The sequence below is a fragment of the Pelodiscus sinensis genome, chromosome 15 (genome assembly GCF_049634645.1).
Source record: "Pelodiscus sinensis isolate JC-2024 chromosome 15, ASM4963464v1, whole genome shotgun sequence".
Taxonomy (NCBI): Eukaryota; Metazoa; Chordata; order Testudines; family Trionychidae; genus Pelodiscus; species Pelodiscus sinensis.
The window spans coordinates 36,192,474-36,207,781 of record NC_134725.1 but is presented as its reverse complement, the minus strand read 5'-3'; the positions used below and the strand labels follow the sequence as shown (position 1 = coordinate 36,207,781).

Here is a 15,308-nt window from a genome sequence, read left to right as displayed (position 1 = left end):
GTTGACTCCAAGAGCTGGGGCTTTAAGAAGAACCATAAATATCATGAGACTCAACCAAATCATGAGACATGACAACACTGCTACTGTCTGGTGAGCGGAGCCCAAAGATAAGGGGAAGCATCCACAGGGAGAGACAGGGAGGCTTCCTGATGCAGCAGTTGCTTTCAGTCCAAAGAATTTGTTCCTCTTGCCGTAATAACTATCAAACACTTTAATGATGAGGGGAGAATGCTTCAAATACAGTGTCAGTGCCAATGCCTTGTTGCACTGTGTGCCCGTGGCAGCTGCAGCAGATGGGTTTTGGCCACCTCTCTGGGGGAATGCCAAAGTTAAATGCATTGCAGTTATCCAGCCCCTTTTCTAGGGTGTTTCACAACACTTTGCACACACACACAAGAAAACTTCATCTGCCCGCAAAAGTAGGGGCATATTTGCTTCATTTTACAGCTGGTTAAACTGAAGCAAAGTCACTGGCCTCAGGTCACATAGCAAGTCAGCAGCAATGCTCCCTCTAATTTTTTCCATGTGCAGAATAAATGTTGTTATGTGCACCAAGCTTGTGAAGATGTGCACCACCAACAGGAACACATGCTGTTGACTATGGGTGACTGTGGGCACTCTACTAATCAGTTGGGTAACACCTGAATCTCACCTGGGTGGCTACCCAAGAGCTCAGCTTACAGTGGCCCTGCCAAAAATAGAGCCTGGGAGGTTGGAGGTATTGTACGAATGCCCACAACACTTTCTTGCCACCTTTGTTTCTGTATTTAGCACAGTCTATATGGAGGCAGAATGAGCAGCCAATACAAAAGGCCTCCGCAAACCAGTTTGGAAGGAATGCTGCACAAAATATGAAGGCAAGCATCTACCCAGAACTTTTCCTCTGAGGGCTGCAGCCATTCAGCTATCATTTTAGAAGCCTGCTCATATGCCTTTGACCTTCCCAGTTTCATGAGAAAGCAGGAGAAATACCAAAATCCCCCAAGGAACCACTAATCTTGTTTTCTATCCCTCCTGACTATTCAAGCAGAACTAAAAATCTAGCAGAGAAATCCTGATTTCACATTATTACTTGCCCAACTTTCAGATCAAAGAAGTTCAGTGAAGTGGGATAAACTCAGAGTGCTTATTCCAAACCCAGAGGAATCCCTGTATTAACAGAGCTCCTTTCATCCCAAAGGAAGCCAGATGAAACACACGGTACTATTGATCTCCTAGGAAACAGTGAAAAATGTAAAGTGAAATGAAGGACCAGCCCACCCCAAAGTTCTACTGCTCTAGTCAGTCCCGTGGTTGCAAATGAGATGACAGCATTTGTTAACAGCTACCAAGTAATGATACCTGAGACCACATGTGCTTAACACAGGAAATTGGGGTTGTCACTAATGTTCCCTCTAGTTGTTTCTATCCATGTGTAGAATATATTTTGTTACATGCACCGAGGCATGTGCAGATGTGCACCACCAATAGAAACACATACTGCCAGCTATGGAAAGCTGCAGGGGCTATGAGTGCTCTGCTAATCAGCTGGGAGGCATCTGAATCTCTCCTGGATGGCCGCACAAGTGCTCAGCTTACAGGGCACACTAGATGATACCATGTGGTATGTGTCGGCAAATATTGGGTTTTTGGTGGCTACCACTTTAACTTATGAAATATCAAAGGTGGCCAAAATGTGATTATCGCATTTGTCAAGTGCACCCCAAGTCCTTCCTCTCTGTTAATACACACGTGCAGGCAATAGGCAGCAAAGATCCCAGCATGCAATGCTTCAGCTTTGTCTGAGCAGTCAGTGCCTGCAGTCTGCTTCATTTTATTCAAATTAGGTTTGGCTTCCCCATTGCCAACCTGACCTGCAGGTGGCACCAAGTCCTGTTCTTCCCTCCCCACATCCTTTCCATGAGCTCAGTCGCAGTAAGAATGGACACCTACCCTTTGGTCCCTGTCAACTCCACTCCCATCATGCACCACACAGTGCATGTTGCGTTGCTCTTGTGCTGATACAGCACTTTAGCAGCCAATGAAATTTCCACTGTCCCAACAGAGGCCAAGACAGAACATGTTCCCACAAATTACAGTCAGTGAGAACGGTGTGGGCTGGACTCTGAGTGGAGGGCTGGACTCTGCCCTATGCTACAGACTATATCTATATAACTACATCAACGCCCCCCAAGAAATATATTTATAATGTCTCAACACACACCCCCTTCCTTTCTCCTATCTTGGGTAGACAGCTCTGTGTTCCTGCAAGAGCTTCTATGAGTCAGACTCACAAGGAAATAATATCCATAATTCCCAGTGGAGGATTACATGCTAAGGCTGAAGCCTATCTGGATTTGCTATATAAGACATAAAAATATTTCTTATATGTGTTAAGGCAATAACACCAGGTGCCAACAAGCAGACAGGCCTGAAAGGCAATAGCTTATCATAAGCAACTAAGTAGCGTAACTCTAGCTCGTCAGATAGCCTAACCGAGAATGCTGCAATGAGCTGTTATGATTAAATCACTGACTGTTGGTATGTCCTCTATCGATTTTCTAAGTTGGAACATCCAAGGGGTCCACTCACAAGAATGTCTTGGTAACTAGTTGAGGCACATAAGAACATAAGAATGGCCATACTGGGTGAGACCAAAAGTCCATCTAGCCCAGTATCCTGCCTGCCAACAGGGGCAATGCCAGATGCTCCTAAAGGTGTGAGCAGAACAGGGAATCATCAAATGATCTATTGGCTGTCTCCTGTTCCCAGATTCTGACAGAAATTAGGTACACTATCCGTGCCCATCCTAGCTAACAAATTCACTCATGGAGGATAGGTCCATTAATGGCTAACTATTTTTTGAACCCTGTTATAGTCTTGTCCTTCACAACATCCTCTGGCAAGGAGTTCCACAGTTTAACTATGTGTTGCAAGAAGAAATACTTCCTTTTGTTTGTTTTAAACTTGCTATCTATTCATTTCATTTGGTGATCCCCTAGTTCTTGTATTATGGGAACAAGTGAATAACTTTCCCTGATTCACTTTCTCCATACCTTTCATGATTTTATTGACCTCTATCATATCTTCCCTTAGTCATCTTCTTTCCAAGCTCAAAAGCCCCAGTGGGTATGTCTACACTACAAAGTTAGTCCACGACCTCCGCACTAGGCACAGGAAAGTGGCCGTCTAGGGCAGGAGAGCTGCCAGCCTGGCCACCCAGGAGCAGGTGTGCATGAAAATCAAGGTGGTCCACTGAGACCCCGACCCTGAGCCCTGAGCTTACAATGGCCGTACTGGGTAAGACCAAAGGTCCATCTAGCCCAGTAGCCTGTCTGCCGACAGCAGCCAACCCTAGGGACCCTGGAGGGGATGGACCGAAGACAGTGACCAAGCCATTTGTCTCGTGCCATCCCTCTCCAGCCTTCCATAAACCTTGGGCAGGGACACCACTCCTACCCCCTGGCTAATAGCACTCCATGGACCCAACCTCCATGACTTGATCTCACTTCCCTTTAAACTCTGTTCTAGTTGTAGCCTTCACAGCCTCCTGCAGCAAGGAGTTCCACAGGTTGACTCTTTGCTTTGTGAAGAACAACTTTCTGTTACTAGTTTGAAGCCTGCTACCCATTCCTTTCCTTTGGTGTCCTCTAGTCCTTCTTTATGGGAACTAATGAAGAACTTTTCTGTATGCACCCTCTCCACCCAACTCCTGCTTTTATAGACCTCTATCCTGTCCCCCCTCCGTCTCCTCTTTTCTAAGTTGAAAAGTCCCAGTTTCTTTAGCTTCTCTTCATATGGGACCTGTTCCCAACCCCTGATCATTTTAGTTGCCCTCCCCTCTCCCAGCCTCTCTCTTCCCCTCTCCCACCTCCTTTTCCCAGTCTCCCCCAGTTTTGTTCAATAAAGACAGATTCCATTTTTGAACACAATTGTCCTTTATTTTGTACATCAGGAAGGGGGGCTAGGGAAGGGTAAGTGGAAGGAGGTGAGGGAGGAATGGGATACGAGCCCCCAATGGGGAGGACTGGGCTGGCTCTGCGGGCTTCTGGGGGTGGATGCTCTCCTGCAGCTTCCCAATTGCCCCCTCTCCCCAGATGTCAGCCTGCGGCAAGTGCAGCTGGGCTGATGGCCGAGTGCTGTGATGTGCCGAGTGTGGGCACTCCGGGCAATCCGAGCCAGGACTGCTTTGCAAGGGGGAACCCCTGAGAACTGTCTGTCCGGGGTGGGGGTCGGGACCCTTTAAGCACAGCCCTCGGCTAGCCTGAGACAGCATCTCCATGCTCTAAGTCCTCCTCTGATGCCCTGCCGGCACTGCTTCCGGCCATCCTGAAGCCTGGTTCAGGGTCCACTTAATGTGGACGCGCTAGTTCGAATTAGCAAAACGCTAATTCGAACTAGTTTTTTAGTCTAGATCCGTTAGTTCGAATTAGCTTAGTTCGAATTAACTAATTCGAACTAAGTTAGTTCGAATTAACGTTGTAGTGTAGACGTACCCAGTCTTATTAATCTCTCCTCCTATGGCAGCCATTCCATACCCCCTAATATTTTTGTTGCCCTTTTCTGAATTTTTTCCAGTGCCAAGATATCTTTTTGAGGTGTGGTGCCAATTTCTGCATGCAATAGTCAAGATGTGGGTGTATTATGCATTTATATAGTGGAATTAAGACACTTAATAACCGCCAACCTTTTTAACTACAAGATCACTTTTTCAATTTAAGTGCAATGTAAGATTTACTTCAAACCCAAATACCCCTGCCCGGCTTCCTTCCCAACCCTTCCCTGAGGCCCCGTCCCTGGTCTACCCCTTCTCCAAGGCCTCACCCTGCTCGCTCTATCCCCCTTCATCTCCCATTCTTATTCACTTTCACCAGGCTGGAGGAGGGGGTCGGGGTGCAGGCTCTGGTCTTGGGCTAAGGGGTTTGGAGTGTGGAAGAGGCTCTGAGTTTAGCCCAGGGTGGGGGATTGGAGTCCAGGAGGGGTTTCAGGATGCAAGCTCTGGGAAGAAGGTTGGGTGCAGGAGGCGGTTCAGGGCTGGGACAGGGGTACAGGAAGCAGGCTCTGGCTGGGCACCGTTTAACTGAGACGGCTTCCAGATGGTGGAGCAGTGGGGTAAAGGCAGGTTTACTGTTGTCCTGGCCTTGCACCACTCTTGAAAGCAGCTGGCATGGACAGCAATGGCTCCATGGCACCATGTGCTGCCCCTCATCTACAGGCCCTGAACCCACAGCTTCTACTGGCCACAGTTCCCTGTTATTGATCAATGGGAGCTGTAGAGTGGTGTCTGCAGGGAAGGGCAGCATGTAGAGATCTGCTCTGCCTTTCCAGGAGCAGCAATTACCACAGAGATAATGACTCCATCCAAGACTGATTAGGCATTTTAGAACTCACTATTCAAAGCAGAAGAGAGAAATGAAAATGATGAAATGCACAGACCAAACAAAAACCAAAGATAACCCTTCTTTTACTGCTTGTAAAGTGTAATAACAACCCATATACATGTTGGATTGGGAGAGGAGAGGGAAAGATAGTGTGTGTTTGTGAGAATGACAGAGACACACACACAGGGTGTGAGAGTGACAGAGATTTGCATTGCCAAGTTCCCTCCCTCCCCTTCTCTCTGTGTGGAGATGGGGTACAGAAGAAGGAGGGACCCCAGACATTAGTGTCCCCACTCCCTTGTCCCTCCCACACCCTGCACAGCAAGCAGGAGGCTCCCAAGAGGGCAGCTTCAAGGCAGAGAGCAGGAGCAGCAAGACAATGGGTAAAGAGGCAACTGAAGTGCCAGCGCTTGGTAGCTTCCTGGCCAAACCAGTCCGGATCCCCTGTCAGGGACACCAAGATCTACTGGTTGGTGACCACTGCATTGAGATATCTTTTCTTGGCTAGGTCTAGACTGCAAGCCTCTTTCAAAAGAGGCTTTTTAGAAAGATACTTTAGAAAAAGCCTCTTTCAAAAAAGAGCGTCTATACTACAACCAGTACTGTTGAAAAAGCAAGCCGCTTTTCGAAAGAGAGCACCCAGGCAGTCCGGATGTGTGTGTATATGGATGCTCAAATGCTCATTGCATTATCTCTGTGTACCCGCTGGGGTGGAGTGTTTGTATCTTGGCTAACCATTGCAAAGACAGAAGAGTGAATCTTGCAGCAGTGCATGTCGGGGTTCCCAAATTTACAGTAATTCTAACAACACAGAATCTGGGCTTGGGACCTAGACCCTGCCAAACCTCAGAGTGTAAAATGGAAAATCTTGAGTAATTAATTAATGCCCACTTACCAGGTCAGGCAACAAGGAAGTACATAGAAAAGCTTGGTCAAACACTGAGCATTTACAAAGTTTACATCCACTCAAAAGAAAAAAAGAGGAAGAAAATATAAGTAATAAAACTTTTATAAAGAGAAATGCTTGGGAGTGAGACAGTATCCTAACCTAACTCCTTTTCTGAGTGGCAATAAAGGGCAGCCAGGTATCCGAATGCTTTACACACATATCATGTGTTTCAGGCTAAAGTATTTTTCCCTGTGGCTAAAATTTCCTGTCATTGGATAGACTCATCCATTGCACAAATGCTTGCAGTCAATGGCATCCTTCTGGGATGTGAAACATGCATCATTCCAGTCACCTTTCAGATGAGACATTAAAACCACATCCCTTTCTGCATCTATCGAAAAGAGGGGGATAAAAATGTTTTATGTGACTCTTAAAAAGTGCAAGAAACATGGGAATAGCGATAGCTGTGGAGGGTGGCATGAATTCGTCAGTATTTCTTCTGAACAAAATGTGTTACCAAACTTCGGTATGATTTTTGTAGACTATCAGATTAGCTGCTGGAGAATTCTAACCGTTCTGCCACTAGGTATGGCCATTCTAAGTGTACGTTTAATGGTAACTTAAAAGCTTTTTTTTCTCCCCTTGTTGAAGCATTTGTCTGTTTGATCAAGCTCTGGAAGCTTGCCACTGAGAAGGACTGCCTAGCAATGCAGGATTTAAATGAGCTACTTTGGAGCAGAAGGTCTAATATAGTAGAGCATTAATCCTCAAAGTCACCACGCTGACCCCAAATCAGCCAATTTCATTTATCTTATAATCACTGATAGTCTAAAAATGTAAGTTGCAAGCCGGCCCTTTCTAGGAGTTAATTCTGTCCCTTGAATAAATCATGTCAAGCAGGTTAATGAGACTGGAGCCAAACCTGAAAGCAAAAAATTTCATCAGCATTCAGCCTAATGTGGTTGTTTCAATGATGCCGAAGAGATTTAGCGCTTTGTGGGCAAACTCTAGATTTTAGCTCGAGCTGGCCCAAAAGAAATGGAGCTGAATTTAGAACTATCTGATTCCTTGGTCCTTAGTGAAACTTCCATGGGTCACCTTTTGGGATTATTTATTAGCGCCAGGCGGGATTGAGTAGCATGCCCCCTTTGTGATATTTGGAGAGAACAAGGACATCAGAATTAGTGCCCTAGAGTTGCCCATTGCAAGCCCATGCATCACTCAGTCCCTCTTAAATACTCAAAGGAGGACTTTTGCCACAGGCATTCTCAGCAATGGTTCTAAAGGCCTCTCTCAGGAAAAGCCCCCATTGAAACCCACGATGTCAGAATACAGCAGAGACCAAATTTCTCCTGGGGAGGGCAGAGTGGCAGGTTCTTGTCCCAGGTCTACCCCCGGGGGAGGTGGGATAAAGGGTGCCCTGAGAGTAAGGTGGTGGGGTGGGTTCTGGTGTGGCCTAGGGGATAGGGTATTCGCCTGTGTGATGCCTGGTATTGAGGTGTTTGAACGTAACTTTTAGGAAACTACAGGGATGACTATGATTTGGATAAACCCATCACCAGATTGTTAGGAAACTCGGCAGAAAAGGCTTCTCCTCACAGTCAGACCCAGTGGATGCGGAATGGTGGCACCATCCTTGGCTGTGTTTCAAAGTCAAGAATGCCCTGCCTTTTGGGCTTTGGGACACCCAAAGGGCCACTACCCGGGCAAAGGCCATATCTGCCAGGCCCTTTACAGCATGCATGCAAGAAACAATACTCCTAATAAAAACTACAGTCCTAGATTTGCTGTCACTTTTCATCCTTAGGAGCTCAAAAAACTTTACAGAGGCCACGTCTTCACTCTGCGAATGATTGACGCTGCTGCGGTTCATCTTGTGGAATTCGAAAAACTAGTAAAAACTCACTAAATTGAACTCAGAGGGTACTCCCATCAGTGCCTGGACTCCTGCTCCTTGCAAGGAGTAAGGGAAGCCAATGGAAGCATTTGTTCCTCTTGACCTCCCACTGTGGCGATGGTGGGGAAACTCAAATTAAGGTACATTGACTCCTGCAATGCAATGAACATAGCTGGAGTTGTGTACCTTAACTCGACCTTCTCCTGTAGTGTAGACCTTGGCCAGAGTGGAGCACTAGTTTTACGTACCCACCACTGCAATTTAAGCATCTTCTGTGCTCTACGTGCTCTTCCTCGTGAGCCATAAGTACTATGTAGCCATTTAGGACGGGAGGTGGAGAAATTTTCTGTAGCCAATTCAGTTAGGTTGATGGATGTAACAACTATCCAAATTGGATCTGGGCCAGGACACTTGTGTTAACATATAGGTCCTTCCTGTAGCACTGGTCTGTTTCAATCCTTATTAACTTCTGAGCTATGGTGGGGTCACAGCCCAAGGTGGCTCAGCTGCAAATGGGACCTGGATTTTAATGTCTCATCCCAAGGACCATGAAAGTGACACACATCCAGTAGCCCAGACTGACACCCCTCCCACCCCAGTGCCAGAAGTCCTGAACCAGGCAGTCACGAGTTGTGTCTGGTTGGCTTCTTTTCCTCTCCTGATAATCATATATATAGTAGCCCATTGTCTGTGAGTCTGTAATGCTGATGTAATGGCCACGCAGCGCTGGATTTAGGGCAGGGCAAGCGAGGCGGCTGCCCCGGGCCCCGCGCTTCCCAAGGCCCCGCGCATGCGCCGTGACACCACAGCGCATGCGCTGTGTCAAAGGAGCAACCCCATGAAATTTTGCTGCCCAGGGCCCCACGGCGCTGCCCTGGGCCCCGCAGCACACTCAACTGCCCCTGCGGCCACGCCCCTTGGCCGTGTACGTCAGTGCCCCACCCTCCTTCCCCTCCCTCCGTGGCAGTTCGGCCCAGCACTGCGCCACTCAGCTGGACCCCAGCGGGGGAGCAAGCGGCGTCAAGTGGACCCCATAGGGCCACTTGCCACCGCTTGCTCCCCTGCTGGGGCCCGGCACCACGGAGGGAGGGGAAGGAGGGCGGGGTGCCACCCAGGGAGGGGAAGGAGATGGAGCTGGCTGGAAAGGGGGCAGGAAGCAGAGCTGGTGGTGAGCGGGGGCTGTGGGGCTGGAGGGGAGGATGGGGGGCCCGGAGGAAGAGGGAGGGAAGGAGCGCTGGCGGGCGGGGGGGAGGATGGGGGCGTCCGGGGAGGGGGCGTGGGCCTGGCCGGCAGGAAGAGAGGGCGGAAAGCAGAGCTGGGGGGTATCGGGGGCCATGGGGATGGACGGGAGGAAGGGGGTGGGAAGCAGACCTGGCGAGGCGGGGGGTGCAGCCACTGGCTGCAGCCAGACCGCAAACAGCCGCTTGCTGCCGCTTGCTCCCCGGCCGCGGCCCAGCTGAGTGGCGCTGGCGCTGCACCGCTCAGCTGAGCCCTGGTGGGACAGGAAGGGGAGCGGGGGGTGGTTACGTAGACAGCCCCGCCCCCTGGCCGTGGACGTCACCACCCTGCCCCTCCTCCCCCGCGGTGGCCCAGCTGAGCATGCAACACTCAGCCAAGCTGCCATGGAGGGAGGGGAAAGGGGTGGGACGGTGACGTCCATGGCCAGGGGGTGGGGACATGTACGTCACTGCCCCCTTCCCCTCCCGCTGTGGCACTCAGCTGGGCCACCAGGGGAGCCAGCAGCGCAAGGGGCTGTTTGGACTCCCCCGGGGTAGGAGGGTAAAGGAGGGCGGTGACGTACACAGCCCCACCTCCTGGCCATGTACGTCACCGCCCTGCCTCCCTCCCTCGCGGCAGCCCGGCTGAGCAGACAGCACTAAGCCAAGCACCACAGCAGGAGGGAAGCGGAAAGGGAAGGGGGGCAGGGAGAGACGGAGGGGAGAGAGAGGCAGGAGGAGAAGAGAAAGGGAGAGTGAGAGGCAGGAGGGGGAGAAGAGAAAGAAAGAGACGGAGAGAGAGGCAGGAGGCAGAGGAGAGCTGGGGGGGAGGCAGTAGGAGGAGAGAGATAGAGAGAGAGTAAGAGAGCTCAGGAGAGAAGATCTGAAAATCCCCTCTTATAACGGGCTAATTGACTAGTAATAAACTATTTGCCAAGTCCCTGCAACTTTTGGGTGGGTCTCACTTCATGCAAATATTTGGAAAATTAAATCCAGAATACACCCTCCCCCCAAAAATCATTTCTGTTTAACATAGTGACCATTCTTTCCTGTAAACTCGGTGCAAAGCTGTATTTTGTTTTCCCGGTAAATCATCTCTTTTGTTTGGAACTGGATTTAAGAAAGAGAAGAAATATTTCCAGCCTGTCTTCTTTCTCCCTGCCATGCTGGTTGGAGCCACATTTAACAGATCTCTGCCGCATTCAGGCAGATTGTCAACTATAAATTTTACGGAAAATAGTAAAAGCAATAAACAAACATAGATTTTTTTGGAGGGGATGGATATGATTGCCATTCAGATTTATACCTCTCATCTCCCCTGCATTTTATTGCTTTTATAACTGTGGTGTTGTAGGCATCTGTATTCCATTAGCAAGATTTTTTCCCCCTTTCTCATTTCAGTATCAGCATAAAACTGGGTACACTGAGGAATTATTCTTCTCTGTTGCCTCTTATTTAGGGCAGCTCCATTTGCAATATGGTGGGTTTATTTCTTTTTTACAAAGGGTTTTTTGATGCTGGTGAAAAGTGGCTAATTGGCAGCATTTCATGGTAACCAAAGTCTGCAGCCACCCCTGGAACAAGCAAAGCGAGAGCAGTGATTATGCAAGCATCCATCAGTGGTGATGTATGAAAAGACCAGTTTGCAATGGTACTACTAATGTTGGATCGCCTGAGAACCTGCTGGGGAACTTGCTATCAAGGTCACTCAACAGTACTACTGACTCGCATACACCACCAAAACACCACTCCCTGCAGCTGCAGCTCCATGCAGAGAAGCCTGTATGCAGAGCAGACAAGGTGAGAGTGACTGAATACCTGTGGGGAGTGGGGATCCTGCCCAGACCTGCCTTCCATCAAATCACATGGCTTGAGTGCATAATCTGATCAATACAGAAGGCAGGAATTCCCCCTCTCATCTATGTCATTGCAGAATGTTGAAATGGAGTCATCTTACTGTGGTGTATTAAATACCACTACAGGCTGAATCTCTCTGGTCCTGCAACATCCGTAGTCTGGCAACATCCGTGGTCCAGCATGATTGTAGTTAGCCAGAGTCCACTTGTCATGGGTGTGGCCAAGTTTCCTGCAGTCCCATAAAGTTTGTTTAAAGACACCCGTCCTGGGTCTCAGTGTCCTGTGCTGTTATGTAGCCCCAATTTACACCTTGATGTCTTCTAAGAGCCCAGTGAGCAGTGGGAGTGTTGGTAATGCTGCTGCTAGACCATATTAACCTCCCATGGCTTGACAAATTCTCTGGTTTGGCACCGGTCAGGTCCCAAGGGTCCAGGACCAGAGAAGTTCAACCTGTACTTAGCAATTCTCCTCCATAGAGATTTCAGAGCACTTTTGCAAAGGAAGCCAAGTATTACTCACCCCATTTTCAAAATGGGGAAACCAAGGCACAGCACCACGTGGCTGAGGTTTCCTGACTTTTTCCAGTGCCTTACCTATGCTGCCTCATATAAATTCTCTGTTCTTATGTTCATATCCCTTGAGCCATAGACCTTTGACCTCCCCATAGTTGGACTGTTTGGAATACAGCCGGTCCCCGAGTTACGAATGCATCAACTTACGACCATTTGTATTTATGACCAACCTCCTATACAGCCGGAACTCGAGTTACGAATGAAATCCACACTTACAAACAGCGCGGCTGTATGCAAGTGAATGTAATCCAACTTACAAACAGATCAAGTTATGACTTAGTGTTTGGTACGTAACTCATTCGTAAGTCAGGGACCGGCTGTACGCAGCAGTATACACTCCTTAAAATGATCTCTGAAAACTGCAGATGAGTTCAGGCGCTCCTGTCAGACCCCGATGCAAAGTTGCTCCAAATGTCGGGGGGTATGTCTACACTACCCCGCTAGTGCGAACTAGCGGGGTAATGTATGCATACCGAACGTGCAAATGAAGCCCGGAATTTGAATTTCCCGGGCTTTATTTGCATAAGCCGGCCGGCGCCATTTTTAAATGCCGGCTTGTTCGAACCCCGTGCCGGCACGGGCTAGATAGTTCGGACTAGCAAGCCATTCCGAACTATCTGTACACCTCGTTCCACATTCATTTGCACGTTCGGTATGCATACATTACCCCGCTAGTTCGCACTAGCGGGGTAGTGTAGACATACCCGGGGAGTTTGGAGGTGAGGTTCTGGCGGAAGCTTCTCTCCACTCAGGCTTTCTCATGCTGAAATGTCGGCTTCCATCCCACTTCAACCCCTTTAATGATTCTCCTCTAACAGCTAGACCTGGAAAATGGAGGCAGCTGGGTATGCTGAGCCCACTAGCTGTTTCAGTAAATAACACAAATCCCCACAAAGTCTCTCTTGATTAAAAAATGCTGAAAGGCAGGCTGAAACCTTATCATTTTGGTGTGAGAGGCTGATGGATGGACTGCTAGAGGAAGTCATTGGCAAACATCAGAAGATCACTTGTGAGGTGTGGGAGGGGCCCTCTGTTCCCAGAATATATTCCAACTTCTTGTGGCCTGTCATTCAGGATATGAAGGTGAAATCTAACCTATGACCAACAACGTTCCTCTAATCTTTTCCATTATGCTCAGAATACATTTTATGTGAATCAATACATGTGCAGATGTGCACCACCAGCTAGCAGTCGGTGCTCTGCTAATCTGCTGTGCAGCATTGGAAACTCTCCTGAGCAGCCACTCAAGTGCTCAGCTTACAGGGACATTGGTGGCCAGGCATGAGACTGCTGCACAAAGCAGCCAGGAGATGTGGTCTTGGCATAGCAATGCACCCTGGGTATGTCTACACTACAAAGTTAATTCGAAATAACAGCCATTATTTCAAATTAACTTTAACAGCGTCTATACATGCAAGCCGATATTTCGATTTTAAATTTGGTAAACCACAGTCCATGAGGAATAACACCAAATTCGAAATAGCTATTTCGAATTAAGTGCTGTGTAGACACTTTATTCGAAATAAGTCGCCTCCAGCCCTTCCCAGGGAGCTGTGGTGGCCACTCTGGGAACAACCAGGAAAACTCGTCTGGTCCCCTCCCCACCCCGCACCCCACCTCCAGAGCCCTTAAAGGGGCAGACTCTGGCCTCAGTGCCTGTGCCAGTTGCAAGCCTGCCAGCACCCAGCCAGCAGACCATGCACCTGGCACAGCATGAGCAGCAAACCGCTGCCACCCAGCCCTCCACCGCTCCCCAGGACCAGGCTGGTGGCTCCCAGGAGCCTGTCAGGGGCTGCAAAAGGCAGGTGCCTGCCTGGTCTAGTGCAGAGATCATGGACCTCATTGAGGTTTGAGGGGAGGCCTCCAATGCCCACACTCTCTGCACTAGGTGCAGGAATGTGGCCGTCCACAGCCACATGACTGCCAGCCTGGCCACCAGAGGTGACATGCGCAGCCAGGAGCAAGTACAGAGCAAAATAAAGGAACTGCGGCAGGCCTATGCCAGGGCCTCCCAACCAGGGGCTGACCCAGGGGCCTGTGCGCACTACAGGGCCCTGGACTGCATCCTGGGGGGTCAGATGGTCCATGCTCCTCTGGTTGTCATTGACCCCGGGGCAGAGGGCCCTGCCCCTGACACAGGGGAAGAGGAGAAAGAGGAGGAGGACGGCAGCCAGGAGCCGCAGGAGCCTGCAGGGAGCGTGCCCTGCACCCAGGACCCCCAAGCCATACCGGAGAGCCCGTCAGCAGCCTCATCCGAGACTGGGGAGGCCTCCACATGTGAGTGCCATCACGGTCCCCTTATGCGGAGCGGGGAGGAGGCAGGGGGAGCCCAGGGACGATGCGCGTGGGCCTTGCCGATCATGGAGCAGGCGGCAACCTGTGCATCTGCTGTGCCAGCCGGGACATGTGGCCCCAGCTGGGTGCCATGCAGGGGCCCTGGCCTGTTCCCCACGTGCATCTACGCGTGAAGGCACATGACAGGCTCCTGATCCCGGGGAGAGACATTGCACACTGCCCTCCCTCCACACGCCCCTTCTACACAGAGGCAGGGCACATCTCCCCCCACCCACCACACACACACCACACTATAGGCAGCACAGGGACAGGAGGGCAGTCCTGGGCCAGCTCCCACTCCCGGGGATAGCAGGATGTGATGGTGCGGAGACCTGCCGTCCTCGCCTTGCAGAGGGGGGCTGGGTTTCACTCATTGTGCTCCCAGGGAGAACTGACCACTTCTCTTGTTCCACTGCAACTGCAGCATCTGAGAGTGCAGGACGCACCACCACCTGGACCATGCACCTGCACCCGGGCAAGCAGGTGCACCCGCAACCAGGAGGACTTCCAGAGGCAGCAGCTGCGGTTACAGGGAAGGCAGGTTCACAGCCAGGAGCACTGGGTGCAAGAGGACCTGCAGCTGTGGCGGGAGAGCTTGTGGTAGCTGCGGGAGCAAGGCTGTGCCCTCCGTGAGCACCTGCAGGCCCTGGCAGACCAATTGCTGCCTCTTGCTGCGCCAGCTTCTGCGGCCGTTCCAGCTATTGCTTCTCCTCCCACCTCTGCTCCCCCTCCTGCTTCTTCCACCCCCCCCATTCCTCCTGCCCCACCCTCCATACCCACTCCCCACCGGGAACGCTGAGGCCCCCGCACCTGCAGTGCTGCGAGACAGGAGGGCCAGCAAGACCCCCAACCCTGAGCTTCCCCTCCCCCTTTCTCCCCTTGCCTCCCCCTTCCAGCTCCCTCCTCCCAGGTTTCCCCTCTTTCCTCACCCACCCTCATTCCCCCCCTCTCCCTACCCCAGTTATGTTAAATAAAGAGAGTGTTTTGTGGCAACACGGGTGTTTTTATTGTACATCAGGACGGAGGGTTAGGGAGGGGAAAGGGGAAGGAGGTGGGAGTGGAATGTAAGGCACAAGGCCCCAGTGGGGCATGCCAGGGGGACTTCAGTCCTCATCTGTCTAGAAGCTCTCCCGCAGGGCTTCTTGGATGCGGACAGCCCCCCAAAAGGCCTCCTGGCTGGCA

The 15,308-nt window shown here is 50.5% G+C and overlaps 1 protein-coding gene across 1 annotated transcript in view; it reads left to right on the top strand.

Moving 5' to 3' along the window:
- The window catches only part of CMKLR1 (chemerin chemokine-like receptor 1), a 118,215-nt gene extending 103,217 nt beyond the window's left edge, over positions 1 to 14,998 (top strand). The window contains exons 3-4 of the transcript XR_012896026.1: positions 10,869 to 11,163; positions 14,551 to 14,998. The gene's annotated coding sequence lies outside the window, so the exon portion shown is untranslated. The remainder of the gene's footprint in view (positions 1 to 10,868; positions 11,164 to 14,550) is intronic.
- The last annotated feature ends 310 nt before the right edge of the window (positions 14,999 to 15,308 follow it).